Source organism: Linepithema humile, chromosome 4 (genome assembly GCF_040581485.1).
Source record: "Linepithema humile isolate Giens D197 chromosome 4, Lhum_UNIL_v1.0, whole genome shotgun sequence".
Classification (NCBI taxonomy): domain Eukaryota; kingdom Metazoa; phylum Arthropoda; class Insecta; order Hymenoptera; family Formicidae; genus Linepithema; species Linepithema humile.
In genome coordinates this window covers 19543678-19556647 of record NC_090131.1, presented here as the reverse complement: position 1 = coordinate 19556647, position 12970 = coordinate 19543678, and the positions used below count along the sequence as shown (strand labels likewise).

Below are 12970 nucleotides of genomic sequence, written 5' to 3'. Positions count from 1 at the left end.
CTTTTGATATTTCGTGCGTGTGTGTGAATGTTCCGTTTTGAGACTTGTTAAAGTGGAATTTTTTTACGATTTTTCATCATTGGCATAATAGTGACATGGCGAATTTCATTAACCCGACTCTTAAACGTAGCATGATCAACGACCGATCGAATCGTATTCGACGGACATTAACTGGTGCAGCGACCGGCCCGGTGCAGCTTACGTTTCCTAGTTTCTTACGTCCGTCTTTCCCTCCCCCTGGTCCTTCTGCAAGGAACTTACTTCTGAAACCGACTCTAACCCTGGTAATTTATGGGTGCGCGCTACCTCCGGGAGGGGAATTAAATATATCCGGGGAACGAAATCCGTTTCGGAGCAGCGTCGCACACGGGACAATTTACCGATAAGCCGTTGGCCGTTTTAACTTTTCTTTAACTAAAAGATTAAATTTTGTTTTAGTCTTTTTCTTTTTTACCTTCCTTTTTGTTGTTGATTTTTTCTTTCTCTTTCTATATATCTTACTAATATTATTTTATTAATTAATTTTTGGATAATTTTTTATTAATAATCTCTAAATTAAGACAATTTCAAGAATAAATGAATAAAGAATCAAATTTATTTATAGTTAAATTTTTTCTTTATAAATATATTTACTATTAAAACTTAAAAATTTCTAAAACAAGAGGCACTTAATAAAATTCTCCCCAAGAAAATTTATATTTCTTAATTTTTGAATGAAAAAAAACAGCTTTTAAGATATTCCTTATATGCATATCTTTTTTCTCCCTCTCTTTCTTTCTCTTTCTCTATCTTTTTTTCTCTGCTTTCCTGTCCGTGCAATGCCCCCTTTCGAGGAAAGGTATACTACCATTGTTATCCCACCGCTCAGCAAAATTCTCTCGAAAATCGCGGTAGATCGCAGACTTACGTCACCAAGCGAGAGTGGAGGAAAGGAAATGACCGGTTGAGGCAATAGAATGACTTCCCCTTGAACGTTCTATCTTTATCTGGTTTATTTGCGCCGAGATAGCTTTACCGCATCGCACCCATGTGAATGTTTATTCTGGTCGAGCGATGCTCGATATGCGATATGTAGAAATATGGTTAAAGTCTATTTTCGCGATGTTCGATTTGACGTGCTACAATGGCGCCTCTATAAATTTTTCTTCTCTATTAATAGCGCATTATGTTTTTTCGGAATGAAAAACTCGTATGTGCGACGAATTATTATTAACAATAGACGTTAGATACCAATTGCAAGTGCTAAGTGCACGTATATGTGTGTCAATGTTTTATGTTACTGTAAACATTTTATGCTTTACAATGAATATTAGCATTACCACTGCGTTTATGTAACATGATTTGTAACCTCATACCACGTGAGTGACATATTCATTGATTAACATTAATATGTCGTTATTAATTATGCGATGACTGGACGATTAATGCGAACGGAACAAATGGCATTATTGCTGTTTGTACTTTGGTCTAGACGGCTGTAATTAATTTATTTTGACTATTCTGAAACGTGACTAGTTCCACCCGGTGAATTATCGGAGTTATAATTATTGCTTCCTCTGTTAATCCGCGCGGCTTCCGCGATTTATTAGCGTTGTCATTAAATTACTTATTCAAAGTCGTTCAACAAAACGCTCGTATTTTACGACGGTGAAACAACAACGACGTCATCGTCGCTTTTACGTGTCGCGTTTAACGACTGCGGTAATTCGCGATAATTATAACCGGAAAGACCGGATGTATGGCAGGTAAACTCGCATCTACAACAAATGCTGAACGCGTACATGTGAAAGGAGCCCGGCCAATTATTTTATAGCCGCTCAGCGAAATATCGGGAGGGAGGAATCATAGCGGAGGATCCTCTTCGAGGATCGAGGTAGAGGGCGGAAGCTAACGGATGGGCAGCGGGAAGTAAGAAACGAATTGCTGGACAGTGGTCTCTCTCTTTTTCTCAGTCTTCATCGTTTCACATCCACACAAACATACATATACATACACACATATGCGCGCACGTATACACAAAAGTATAATTGCCGGAGGCTGCAGACGGTCGGTGAAAGAGGAGGGAAAACTTCCTCGATTCGTTCGCCGGCCTCGCATTGGACGAGAGGGCTTCTCCGCCCGAGTTTTTCAGAATTTCATTGCCCGTCCCCCCATTGTCCGAGCCGCCAACAATGGCGCGCACTGCAATTCGGGAAGGATTTCCTACCCTTACGTAGCTCACCTATATCTGCAGCATCCATCGTGTAGCGTGGTACATACTTGGCTCCGTCGCGCGTAAGTTTGCGCTTTTCAATCTGCCCGTATCGCTCGCGTGCTCGCAGGCACGTTGTTGCCGCGGTAATCGCGTATATGCTGACGCACAATTTAATGCGTTATCGATTAACTGGCGCGCGGCGCCCATCGTCGCGTGTACGCTATAACCGTGTAACGTGTAAACGGGAACGGGCGGAAAAATGAAAATCACACGGGGGAAAGCCGCACCGCGCGTTTATTTGCAGTGCAGCGAAGGCGTTCGAGGAATATATATTCACCGCGCTATTTACATGCAAAAATTATTCCGCAGCGAAACATTGAATCAACGAACGGAATTAAAGATGCGCCGGCGCTTAGATATGTGGAAGCGAAAACAAGCTAACTGAAATTTTTCAATTGTAGCATGTGCTAGACGTTATAAAAAAATATGAAAATTTTATGAGCTATTAAATGACCGTATTTTAATAATCAATGATATTATAATGACGATCAGTAATTTTCTCGGACGTTTTACTTCCACTCTAGAGTGGGCGGAGAGTGTTTTGTAAGAAGAAAGCTATATTTTTGGTTCTTGATAACGCGGAAGGAGGTCGAGCACACAGATGCTCATGACGCAAAGTATTTTACCGACGATAGCGTTTAACAGCCTTCCGTGTTTCGTGGTGTGGGCAGTGAAAGAGCGGCGACTCGCGGGGGATAATATTTCTTCTTTGATAAACAACTAGGAGCAACAATTTCTTGAATAAAGAATGAACATCGGTTTAATAAAGCGGAATAAAATATTGTTCGCTTTCTTACCTAGTAATTGAACTTTTCAATATTTAATTAATATTTCATAGATTTTCTACTTGCAAGCTTTTAAACGCGCGCGCGCGCGCGGAAAAGTTTCATCTTGAAAGTAGGACAAAAGAGGAGATAAACAGATACATACATTTCTTTTATTATTTACTTCCACATTTTCTTCGAAAGCTGACTACATCATTACGTAATATATTTTCTTACAACATGTTTAAAATTTGAAAGATGGAAAATCAATTTTTTACTTACTTTTTGGTCTAGAAGAGAAAATTTACTTTTAAGAGTACATATACAAAACAAAAAAATAAAATTTCTATATCTATTTAGTTTCCTAGTTAGTAAAAAATAGTAAATAAAAAAATTTTTTTATACAAATTTCTCATAAATTTTCGTACTTTTTACATCAGAATTTTGAATTTTTTTCCGCAAAATATCTTTTTATTTTACATTTTTTATTTAATATAATATATAAATAATAATTTTGTTAATATTTATAGAGTAATATCGATGTTTCATGAAAAATTTTTTATTATTAGGCTAAACGAAAAATTGATTTTTCGCTTCTCTATGTTGGTTTAATATTTTTGCGATATTACTTTGATATATACATTATATATGTATTAAAATGTTACTTTACTTAATTAAAAATTGTAGAAATTATGAAAAAAGTTCATTCGTCTTCCAAAAGATAATAAATTCCGAGAAGCGCATAATGTTCGAATTTTTTCGATCTATCTTAATTTTTGCAATAAAAGCGCAGTAAAGGCATGATTACGAAGAATAGTAAGTTAATGCGATCTGATTCAACCTAAATTCAACGAATAGAAATTCGAGTGATCTGACTGTAGTCGTCAGCTCCTGATCGATTATGCTAAGTACGGCGCTAAAAAAACGATTCGGAACTCTATTAAGAACGAGCATTTGGATCGCGTTGAAGTGCCTTTCGTTCGTTCCCGAGTACACCGCGTAATCTCGAGGTACATTACGACACTCGTGAATTAAAAGGAAGGAGCCTTTAGCCGGGCATTAATCAGCGCAAGCTGTCAGACTCCTCGCGGCTCGGAGAGTTGAAACGAAGGCGATTTATTCATGCTAGTGTGCGGCCAATAAAAATGCAATTAAAAGACGGATAATGTATGTTATACTGCTACTGTCAGCGACGGCGGCGACAGCGCGCATAAAGGTGCTATAGAACAAAGGGAGAAGAGCAGGAGAGGAGAATTAACCCAGTTGCGGAAAATAATACCTGGCGAGAGGATCTATTCTCGCGAGCTGTTCTCGCCGGACAACGTTTCAGGTTCGGAATCGGCCACGTGTTTCCGTCCCGCTACCCGCCGTCTAATAAAGGCCGGTCGCGCACATTCTCTCCCTGTTCCCCCGTTTCTTCGTCGTCATGTTCGTGCTCGTGTTCGTTCGGGACGAGTGGCTATTAAAATCACAGAGAATCAACTGCGGCCGAGTCGCGCGATGACGAAGCTAATGGCTGCCTGTTAAATTGAAAGTCGCGCCTGGTGTGTGCGTAATTCAGAAATCTTACAGCGTGAACACTTAATATTGAAAAAAAAAAAAAACGACTAGGAAAAGAAAAAAAAATATATCGAATGGGATTGCAGCAATTCTTTTTAATTGTTAAAACTTTCTGCAGTGTGTTATAATAACGAGTTATAAAAAATCGGAGTTTACGAGAGAAGAACGAAATTGCGCGATGATCGGTGGAATCGGGACGAGGAAATGGCGATCGCACGGAAACGCGTGTACGCGACGCGGAGGTGATATTACGCGCCCCCTCGACCGGAGTACGCTTTCCGCGAGCTATTGTGCGCTATCGATTACCGATGTCCGTCGTATTTAGTCGACTGCGGAGCCTGCAGTTTCTTCGGGTGGACGAGTGCGCGCTATTTCCTGTTCATTGCTTGCCTTCGCACACTCAGTTCCATACGCCGCCCTCGGATCTCGCACATCTTTTCTTTCTCTCTCTCTCTTTCTCTCTCTCTCTCTCTCTCTTTCTCTCTCTCCCCCTCCCTCTCTTTCTCGTTTTCTCTCCTCCAGCGCGCCAAGCAGGTTGAAATTGTTTGCATTGTACGGATCCTTCCGATGATATTAGCTATTATATTAAACTCCACGCGGAAGCGAGAGTCGAAGGATAGTGGAATGAGAGAGACAGAGATAACTCTTCCAGCGCCGGCAGCTGGGCGAGAGATATACTTCCGTTCGTTTCGTTCTTAACTTCACCCGTTGTTTCCGTTTCTCGGAGCACTCGCCCGATATTTCTGCTCGCCTCGCGGGTAAATCTCGTATACGGCCCGCGAAGAACGTCGAGTGGTAATATACGCCGACGACGTCGCCGGATGATTACCGAAGTCGACGAGTTAGTTCATTTACTCTTTTGCAATTAAATTGATTCACTGCGCTGTCTTCGATGTCGAGCGCGGAAGTCGTCCATCGATCGCGGATTATAAATCCAAAATGGAATTCCATTGTAATACACAGCAATGTTTACTCTAGGAATATACGCTGCGTCGAGTTTACTCAAGTTTCATGCATTTTCAACATCATTCTTCGGATGCATCGTGTGTCATATTTGATACTTTTTCGATGTGCGGATTCCATTGAGTTGTTATGCGAAAAGGAAATATCAAGATCCTATATTTTTTTTTTAATTTTTTGTTCCAAAAATTTTTCATTTAAAAAATAATTGTTTTGTATTATTTTCCGTTTTCCTTCTGGTTTATATATTGCTTTGTCAGATATACATATATTAGAGTTTTATCTTATTGATACTGTAATAAATAAGATTTATAGCATTTTTTCAATTGATGAATTATATTTGAGCAATTAAAATTTTTTTCCTTAATTAGCGATGAAATATATTTTTCATACATTTTCGTAGCGCGAAGTGAACATTGGAATCCATAAATTTTGATTAGTAGAAAAGCAAAAAGTCTCTCGCGTTGTGTGAGTAAACTCAAAAATGTGCATAACTCATTTCGCGGAAGCTACTTACCCGCCAGTTTATCTGTCCGTTGCACAATTACGAAACGCGAACGTATACCGTCCGTGCGATGATGTACATTCTCCCGCGTGTATAGTTCGTTGCGCGAGCCATATTGCTCCATAAATACTGAGGAAGGATATCTTCCGACTAGTCTTTCGGGGGCGGATGTTTTCGAATATTATTCGCAGAAGGCGCAACCACTTTAGCTACAAATGGCTTTCATAAAAATAAAATTGTTTTTTATTTTATTCTCGCGGCACATCTACGCTGCCTACTTGCCAATTTATATTTAGCAGAATTTAGCATTTGTCGAAATTAATTGTAAAAATTGTTATTTAAAACAGAGATAATTGGAAACAGCTGTACGCAAGAATTTTTTTAGAAATACATTTTAAAAAAATTGAAAAATCTGTATATATACATATTAGTTACGACTCTTATTGTTCATGCTTTTAAAAAGAGGAATATATTTGCAAAACATGCATGCTAATGATGTCTTTATATTCAACGCATTTTAATGATCATGCAGCGCTCGTTTCACATGCTCAGTTACAAGATTTACTGCGCATAGCGTAAACAACTTTTTTCCCCATTTAATGGAAATAAATTCATCGTTGTAGCGAGTTTACGGGGCGGCTTTGTCATGTGGGCGAAGGGCGGCATGCAGACAAGGTCGGCTGCCAGATGGTAGTAATCGGAAAGAGGAGCGATGAGAGATCTATCGTTGTGAAAGATGCGAAGCGATGGCTTCTCTCTCTCTCAAGCTGGCAGCCACGCTTTATTGCGCGCGCGCGCACGGCTGCGGAAATGCATCCGGCAGCAGCGCCGCGGATCCCCCGCTGTAAATCAAACACTACAGACCATTAGGGCGGCCCATAACTCGCCGATATCTCGAGGACCGCCAGCTTATTATATCCTGCATATATAATTCGGCGAAGTGCAGGCATCCGTTCCGGTAGCGGAGCGTGTACGTGCGCGACGGATGGATGGATCGACCGTGGCGTGGCATAATTGATCAGGCGCGCGAGCGATCGATCGGACGGCCCGATGGATCTCGCATGATCGACGCAGACGTCACCGTCGTTCGCGATTCATTATTCAGCCGTGGGAGGTTACCGTGCGATCATCGTAATTGGTTTTAATGCCTGAAAATTTCAACGCCAACGGCAGATTATATCCGCCAGCGCGTAATTAATGATACACCTGCGTGTATGTAAAACGAATACGAATAACCGACAAATGTGCCGATTTGCGAATAATGTGGTGCTATTCACTCAAGCTAAAGGAAGCTAATACGAGATAATAATTCAATTGCACGGAATTAAAAAATTTTATACAAAAGGAATGCGTGACACTCAAAATTTGAGCTTTTCCGTCGAGAATACAAGTAAAAATATATTTCTGAAGCTTGAAATTCTCTCTATCGGATCGGTAGATCGCGAGCGCTTTCTTAGACGTTGTTTAATACCTGCGCAATATGCGGACACACGTCTACAAAGCTATAATCAAGTTGCATGAAGCAGTCGACAAACTATATACGAAGGAAGAAGATACCGCGCAGTTCTAGATGTTTCGTGTTGGTCGATCAGGTACGAGTATCTCGATAAAGGTGAAGGTGGCAAAATAAAACGAGCTATTTGGTGTCAAAGATGCAACTGTGACAAAACTCGCATAGCAAAACAGTTTTCAGCTTTTATCAAGTCTTCAGGATAGTGTAGGAATTCCGATGCAGTTGATATCGATTTACATTCCAATAAAAAAAAAGAGACTAAAATACATAACAAACATTGTAAAAAATTTGTCACACGAGCCAGAAGTTGAATGCAAACATTTTAGTTTTAAAACAATTTTTTTTCTATTCTCGTTAAATATGCACGTGTTGCCCGATTTCGTTTAGTGATGTAATTTTGATTCAATTTATTGGCATTATTTCATACGATTAATTTGGGGCGTCGTGTTTGCCGTATATCATTTTATAATTGTTAAAGATTGCAAACATTTATCTTGGAATGCAGAAACTTCTGAAGTTTCTCTCCAGACATATATTAGAATTTAGTCGAGAACAATAAATTTCACGGTGCCTTTAAAACTGTAGCTGTCGAACAAACGGGATGGAGCTTCCGACAAGTGATATATGTTTGCGAAAATGACAAACACGCCGGCGCCGTTAAAATCCAGCGCGCCACGTTTCTCCTTCCAAGAGATGTGTTGTACATTCAGCCCCAGCTGCGCTCATATGTAACCTGTAATAGAATAGTTGTTGCTATTTTTGTGCGCGCCACACCTACACAGAACGAGGATCTTTTGATCAACTCGAAGCTCAAACACGATCCCGCTCTTAAATGCAAGCGCGGATATATCGCGTCAAGCGCACACGTGCAGCGACAGGGCAGTCGTATCAAGCATGTGGGCCCTACGTTTAAATTAAACTATTTTCCATTCCTAATTTAGGCTTTCTTTATAAAAGTAAACTATATTTTTTCAACTATTTAAAAAAAAAGATTTATTTCGCAGGTATTACGCGAGATAATTAGGTTTTTGCGTACATTTGCGTTCAGAAGTACGTTCAATGTAATTTATGTACACGTGTACATACTCGAGCGTTCTTCCTCCTTCCTCTTCCTCTTTTATGAGTCATTGAATCGGTTATGCAATGCGCCGATCGAAAATAGAAGAAGACTCCAACGACAACAACGACGATGACGATGACAACGACGACGACGACGACGACGAAGACGACGAAGACGACGACGACGACGACGACGACGACGACGACGACGACGAGAAGTAACACGTTATGTCTTCTCGGAATTGAACGAGAGCTAGCCGCCCTATCTTATAGCATGTGCTTCTTAGATCCGATACACCCTTTTTTACAGCATATTTTACGAGCGGCAATTTCGGTGGATGAGCGCATACACTCTTCCGTAGGGTGCGCAAAATATCCGATGGAATTAATACATTTCGTCACAGTGATCATAGCTGGAAATGGGAATGAATGGAAATCGTTACAATGTGGCTTCCCATATTGCATGACGCATTGTTCGACGACACCCGATATTAAATTAAAGGGCTCCGGTAATTGGATCCTCGTCACGTTACATACGAACTCGCCTGGCAGCTTGCGCGAACCGCGTTGTGTTATTCTGTTACATTACTTATACGCGGCTAGAATAGGCGCAGTTCTAACGCGAAAGTTTATTATGGCTGCGCAGCTATGGTGATTGAATGACAGTCAAGTTAAATATTAACGAAGACGCGCAAATTAACAACGATCACGCTAAAACAAAGCGATTGATAATTGCCAAGTCCTATTGACGATTACTCGGTTAATTATACGTTATAAATATTCAAGCTACACGCATTTGGCTGCTAATAGAGATACCGAATGCAAGCTGTGAAACATTTACGTTACTCGCTCATTGCCGAGTTATTAGCGTGCCAACGTCTCTTCTGCGAAAGAGATGTTATTAAATTTCTGCGCAAAAAGAACGATTTTTCAGAAAACTTCAAAGAAATTAAATATGTTTAATTGAAACGGTTTTAATTACATTCCTGATATTTTTCAATAAGGAGTTAGTGCCATAATTTCATGTCAAGGATCGTAATTGTTGAAACCTGAGAAATGTTTTTAGAGAATTAAAACATAATTTTAACAAAATTAATATGCCAATTCTATCACGTTATGTTTAATTATCATAAAATGTGCTTTACAAAAATATTTTGCAGAATATAAAAAGTGCTTGAAAATTTTATTAACTATGTTTAAATAAGTTGAAGTAAAAATGATGAAAGTTTATTATTGACTCAACGTGCAAATTAATCGTCGAACGTCAAACATTTTGCTGTCATTGAACCGCAGCCGTCGCGGCAAGACGAATGTTGGTCGGTAATTTGACCGGCATCGAATCGGGTATCGCAAACCGTAATTAACATAATGCTGAACTCATCATATCGCCGCCGTGAATTATTGTCCCGTCGAGTAAATTCCTTTCCGCGCATAAGTAGATACTATTTCCATGCTAATAGCCAATTTCTGTATCGCCATCGTCGCTCGCCTTGCATCGTATCGCAATTGTTCCGATGAATCGCCGATATGCGACATCGCGGAAAGAAGCTCGCTTATTTCCTAACGATTTATAACGCCGGCAAATTTATGACTTTGTCGCGATGTCACTCCGCCGTAATTTAATACGCGAATGCGCCAGATACGTCGCAACTGTCGAACCCATACCGTATTAATTAATAATATGCCGAGGATCGTTATCGGAAAATGCGCGTGGACGCGATACTTTTGCATATAGCAGTCTTGCAAATTCGGTATGGGTATGCCTCATCGAACGTTTCAAAATACGCTCGCATCGCGCTTATTCCGAAGCAACGCTAAACAAGCTTGGGCTCGGGCTGAAAGCATATTTTGATACGCACAGGTAAAAGCATATTTTTGTTTCCGAACGTATTTCGAACGGTGCGGAATAACTCCAATGCGCGGTGTATATGTTTGAAAACATATAAACATATTTCGAAATATCCGTCGTGTAATTCGTTGCAGCGTGCGCGATGGAATTGGACAAATGGTCGTTACGCCGTTACACAAATGGCTTTTATGAGTTTTACATAGCACGACGATTACCGATCTATCCGGTTTAGTCCGGCGTAGTTTTATAGTGTACGACGAGATTAATCACGGTGATGGTAAACATGCTAAAACGGTAAACAATGGCAATCGTTGCTTCCGGTTTAATCACTCCAACATACTGCATGCAAGCGTATGCTGATACAAGTTTTAGCGAATTCGGTGCCGCATTAGACGCGATTAATAAATGACGCGATATATCGCGATTACTATCGGCAAACGTCTATCGACGCGCGCATTTTATACGCGTTGGGGTAAAACCGCGCGCATTTATTCACCACAGCGCGTATACCGCGCGCTGTTTCAAAATATTGTGACGGCGGGCTTAGCTAGTGAATAAATTCGAGATCGAAAAAGGTAAAAGCATATTTTAGCCGAATACTGCGCTTGTTACAGTTTCGATTCGATCGAGAGTCGCTCGTCGATGAAGCGACGAACGCGCGGGGGTTAAAAAGGGGACGGAAGGGCGGAAATGCACGCGAGAGGACTCGCCCCAGCGATGGGAATCCAATGTTTACCGGCGGAGAAATTAAACTGAAGCTTGTGTCAATATCGTTCTCGGCTTTCGTCACTGCTCCCTCGCGTACACCTGTGTTTTACCTTTTTAAATCCCCCGCGGATTCGGAAAGCTTTTTTCTCCCCCAAAGTACGCACTGCCATCGGGCTCCCTCGTTGTTATTCGTTCGTAATCGGACAGCGACTGTTGGTTGTGTGCGCGAGAAATCCGAATATAAATTATAACGACTGCTGGCAACATTCTTATGATTTATCAGCGAAAGCCGATTCAGTTTGTCAACGCTGAAACGTGGTTGTACCATTGTTATATTAGCTGGAAAACATTTTTGGGAAGTTTGACATTACGATAGGAATAAAAATAAAGGATATTAACGTTATGTGACATTATTTTATCGCAATAAAATAATATTTCTATAGTAATGCTAGAAATGAAATATTTTCACTCAAATAAATGAACATTGTTGTAAATTATATGGTTTAGCATTGCTTTCATATAAAGTCAATTTTTCACACGATTCATAAAACACGATTTAATACTTTTTTTACGTGACACGTGCCATTTAATAGCGATATATGGAGAGGGAACGTAATATATAATTTTTATAGTAAATCTTTACGAACCAATGTTGCCTGAAAGATAAAAATTCGCTTCTTCGCCTATGCATTCGGTTTTATCGAGAAAGAGCGGAAAGTCCCTACCGGATTCTCAGTTTTTCCGCCATTCCCCGTGCATTTCTATCGCGGACCTTTTCAGATTATCGGCGACCCGCGAGCAGATCTCTTTGTGGCTGTCGCAGGATCGGGACACAATGGCGCTACAATGCTACCGCATCGAGCCGTAAAACCATAGCTTTGGAAGTCATAAAGCGACGCGAAACGTAATACGCGTTGTGAATACCGCGCTGTATTCGATGAACTCGATTTTTTGCCAAGGCTAAAGAGCGTAGATAATTAGCAGTTACCTTGTTATATTGAAATACTGCGAGCAAAGTTTTCTGTTCCTTTGTGAAGAAAAATTTTGATTTAGTTTTTATCGTCAGAATGGCTTTGGAAGATGATGGCATTACAAAACTTCATCAGAAGTATGACAGAACAGCTTTCCCTGTCGTTTATCAATATTTTGAACGTTGTATTTCGCAAAGTCAATTTATATTTCACGAAAATTTGGTTAAAATTAAATATTTTTGTGAATTAAAATTGAAATTTATTTAAAGAGAAGTCTGCTTGAAATTGACTGAAGTTTACAGTTATATTATCTTTATTACTGGAAGTCTAATTCATCAAAGTCCTTTTTCAAATGTATAAACTATCAGCCATAACGCCAAGAAATTGATATTTGAATTTTTTGCAAAGAAATTATGTTTTAATTTTTGATCTCGTTGTCTGCCGAATGTGCTTGCCATCAAATATTCGTTATATAATTATTAGTTATAAATTATATTTTATTCACGCGTGTATCTTTCGCGTTTTAAAAATAACTCCAATTGAAATTCGCTCGAAATTTTTCGTATCCAGCGAAACCAATCTCGAAAAGGTCAAAGAACCGTAAAAGAGAAGCGAGCACACATTGCAAAAAAAATATATAGCGGCGGAATAATTAAAAGTAATTAAAACTGTGTCAGTCGCGCTCTGCGGTAATCCAGCTCCGACAAATTTCATTTTGGACGCCAGCGTTGTTTGCCGCCGACCGGGCGAAGAGCGCCATTCCGCTTTTCCGGCGCTTTCCGGCCGCTCGTGTGTATGCACGCGCACATGCACTGAAATTATTCGTT

General features: G+C 40.1%; 1 protein-coding gene and 1 long non-coding RNA gene across 8 annotated transcripts in view; one reads left to right on the top strand and one right to left on the bottom strand.

Moving 5' to 3' along the window:
* LOC105672654 (zinc finger protein 541) overlaps window positions 1-12970 on the top strand; it is a 403799-nt gene that overhangs the window by 96366 nt on the left and 294463 nt on the right. The window lies entirely within an intron of this gene.
* Window positions 4170-12970, bottom strand: part of LOC136999786 (uncharacterized) — a 198033-nt gene continuing 189232 nt past the window's right edge. Inside the window, exon 2 of the long non-coding RNA XR_010890108.1 lies at window positions 4170-5047. This is a non-coding gene — a long non-coding RNA (uncharacterized lncRNA). The remainder of the gene's footprint in view (window positions 5048-12970) is intronic.